Genomic DNA, 4,335 nt, shown 5'->3' with positions numbered 1-4,335 from the left:
AATCATGTGTGACTAATCTTTTATATTTTTACATGAAAGTATAAAAGGCGTCAGATAACAATGATAGTTACGATGTCATTTAACTTGACTTTAGCAAAGCGTTAGACCAAGTGCCCCACCAGAGACTACTAAATAAAATCAAAGCTCATGGCATAGAAGGAAAAGTGTTAGAATGGATCAGTTACAGAAAACAGCGGGTCACCATAAATGGTGTAAAATCCAAATGGGGGAGTGTTTCTAGTGGAGTTCCCCATGGCTCGGTTTTGGGTCCGTTATTGCTCATTATGTTCATAAACGACTTGGACAATGGGATTAACAGTGATGTTAATAAGTTTGCGGACGACACTAAAATAGGACGCCTAATTAGGTCAGGAGACGACGTCAAGATTCTGCAGGATGATACCAATAAATTGTTCATATAGTCGGTGAAATAGCAAATGGACTTCAATATCTAAAAGTGCAGCGTGTTAAACGCAGGGCCCCGAAAAAAGATATAGCTTAGATAACACTTTTTAGAGAAAACTGAGTGCGAGAGAGACTTGGGAGTTCTAGTGAGTCCGGTGTACCAGTCTAAAAGTCCCCCCGCTCATTTCTCCCCCCGGGGGCAAAGTATCCTAGGATATTTCATCCCCCGGGGAAAGTATCCTAGGGTATTTCCTCCCCCGGGCAAAGTATCCTAGGATAGTTTCTCCGAGGGGGAGGAAATATCCTAGGATAATTATCCCCCCTCCAGCCTAAACTGTCCCCCTACTCCATCTCTATAAACTTCACAAGCAGCAGTTGGTTAGGTTAGGTTAGGTTAGGCTAGGTTAGGTTAGGTTAGGTTAGTGTTAGGTTAGGTTAGGTTAGAATAGGTTAGGTTAGGTTAGGTTACGTTACGTTACGTTATGTACTGCTGCGACAAGACATATATGTAATGCTGAGAACCATTAGAGTATGTACTGCTGAGACAAGACATGGATGTACTGCTGAGAACCATAACAGTATGTACTGCTGAGACAAGAAATAGATGTACTGCTGAGAACCATTAGAATATGTACTACTGAGACAAGACATAGATGTACTGCTGACAACCATTCGAGTATGTAATGCTGACAGAAGACGTAGATGTACTGCTGAGACATGGCACCTTATGTGTTAAGATAATGACCATAGCACCTTATGTGTTAAAATAGATCAATACAAACTATTGCGTGTATCTTATATCCTTGATTTTCTTAGGGGGGACATTCTAGACTGAAGGGGGAAGAAATGGACCAGTCTGTAATTCCCCCGGGGGCAAAATATCCTAGCCTAATTCTTCCGGGGGGGGGGGGGAACTCTGGGCAGGGGGACAATGTGGGCTGTGACACCGGACCTTAAATCCAGGAAACAGTGCATTAGCGCCAGAAATAAAGCTAACAGGTCATTAGGCTTCATTACTAGGACTGGAGCAGATAGAAGTTCAGAGGTAATTATCAAAATCTAGCGTTAGTTAGACTCATCCTTGACTATGCGGTACATTTTTTATCTCCGTTTTATAGAATGGACACCAGTTCACTGGAATCAGTACAGAGAATGACCAAAATGATACATGGGCTCAGAAATTTACTTTACGAAGAGAGGCTTAGGTACCTTAATTTACATTCTCTGGAAAGACATAGAGTGCGGGGTGATTTAATTGAGGTGTTCAAGGGCGACGCAAACAAGGTCATCATATTAAGACAACAGGACAGGGTTCGTAGTAATGGATTTAAATTGGACAAACTTAGATTAAGAAGGAAATAGGCAAGAATTAGTTTACTAATGGGGTGGTCAACGAATGGAATAGACTTAGTAACCAAGTAGTTGTTTTAAGAAACGGTTAGACAATTTTATGGATGGGGATGACAGGTGGAAATGGACATGGGACTGCCTAGTGTAGGCCTTATGGTATCTTGTAGTCTCCTTCATTCTTATGTTCTTATAAATTATATATATATATATATATATGTATATATATTTACACGTATATATAAATGTATATATATATATATATATATATATATATATATATATATATAAATATATACTAATCAAATTACCCGCGCGTTGCTGAGAGTTCGTGAATAATCCCTAACCTAACCATACCCCAACTAACATTAACCCTTAACCCTAACCAAAATAATTTTCTTTTTTGGAAATGCAATATAGTTATCCAAGTACCTGGAGGGATAGGGTATCAGAATATATATGGTTATGTGGGTCTATGTCCAAAACCCTAGGAGTGAACAAACAAACAAACAAACAGACAGACAAATGAAAGATAGTTATCCTAGTACATTGGGTTATAAGGTTTCAGAATATATATGTTTATAGGGGTCTATCTACAAAATCCCTAGGAGTTTGTGATTAATCTTTAACTTAACCATTGTAGTGCATTGTTAACACTACATGGTGAACGGTAATTGGCCTTAAGAGAAGGATTGTTAAAAAAAAAAAAAAAATAAAAAAAAATAAATAAAAAAAAAAAATAAATAAATAAATAAATAAATAAATAAATAAATAAATAAATGGAGTTATGTTGCATCTCCGATCACGATAAAATCAAATAAAAATAACCAATATTTCAACATTTGGTAAAATCATACAATCATTTTACATTTACATGCTTTCTCCTTACAAAGACTATCATAGTTTGTGGCAACATTAATTTCACAAATATAAATAATATTTATGGACACATACAATGGTTTGTTTAATCATTGTAATTGTTATGTTACAAAAATGATATGCACGTTAAGGGGACACTACAGTAGTGGAGTGTTACCACATCATACCCCACCTAACTTTTACCCTTAACCTTAACCAAAATATTTTTGAAAGGAAATATAGTTATCCAAGTACCTGGAGTGATAGTGTATCAGGGAGTCTATCTCCAAAACCCTAGGAGGCTACTACTTTATTATGGTATATATATATATATATATATATATATATATATATATATATATATACATACATACATACATACATACATACATACATATTATATGTATGTAAATTTGCATAAATGTATATATATAGACGCACACACACACACAGTCGGCCCATCTAGATTGTCTTAGAGGGTCTTTATGATGAACCGACGGTCTCCTCTGGATCTTCAGCCAGCGGGAGCGAAGAAAACGAAAAGGAAAGAAAAGAAGATGACCGGCTGGCCAAGAAAGGAAGAAGAAAAAAAAAAAAAAAAAAATCCCGTCCAAAAAGAGAAAGAAAAAAAAGGATGTCACTCGGCCGGAAGAAGTAAGCTGAAAAACACAGAGAGAAAAAGTGCTGGTCGGCCCGGAGAAAAAAAAAAAAAAAAAAAAAAAAAAAAAAAGATGGCCGGTCAGAAGCGAGAAAAAAAAAAATATGACGGCCGGCTGGAAGAAGAAGAAGAAGAAGAAGAAGAAGAAGAAGAAGAAGAAGAAGAAGAAGAAGAAGAAGAAGAAAAGGCTGGCCGGAAGACTGAGAGGAAAGAAAATTTGTCGGCTAATGTTGGTAGAGGACGAAATGTTACATTAGGATGTAATGTGAAAAGACAAAATGTCACGATGGGATGTAATGACAGTGGAGGACAAAAGATCACGATGGGATAGAGAAGAACCGCGACCGGCCAGGAGATGATGATATATGTATATATATATATATATATATATATATATATATATATATATATATATATATATATATATATATATGTCCACACACACACACACACACACACACACACACACACACACACACACACACACACACACACACACACACACACACACACACACACACACACACACACACATGGACTAATTAGGTTCCAAAGGGAAAAAAGAGGAAAATAATAAAGTGAGAGAAATACTAAAAGAAATACAGGAGGAGGGACAAGGATTTGAAAGGGAAATTGAGGAAATTTACAGAATGGGGAATATTCTGGAGAGAAGAATAGACCTCTCAAAGTAAAACTAAATTCGCAGAGGATAGTGGAAGAAATATTAACAAACTCAGGACAACTTTCAAAAAGTAATAACTACAAAATTATACGGATAGAAAAGGAACTGAGTGATGAGGAAAAAGAGAAAGAAAAAAGCACTAAAAAAGGAAGCTAAGGAAAAGAATGAGAAAAGAACGGAGAACAAAAGGAAAGATATATATATTTTTTTTGAGAGAGTGATGGACTTGAGACTGAGGAAATGGATAAGAGAAAAGGAAATGCAGGAGCAAGAAGAAGAAGAAAAAAAAAAGTAACATATACCAACAAAGACGGATTGATATCAGGAATAGATGAATTGAATGACTATCTCGAACAAGAAAAAACAGATATAATGGGGATTTTGG

The sequence above is a fragment of the Oratosquilla oratoria genome, chromosome 3, assembly GCF_046742065.1.
Source record: "Oratosquilla oratoria isolate Oo_2021 chromosome 3, ASM4674206v1, whole genome shotgun sequence".
Lineage (NCBI taxonomy): Eukaryota > Metazoa > Arthropoda > Malacostraca > Stomatopoda > Squillidae > Oratosquilla > Oratosquilla oratoria.
Note: the sequence above shows the minus strand (reverse complement) of the source record.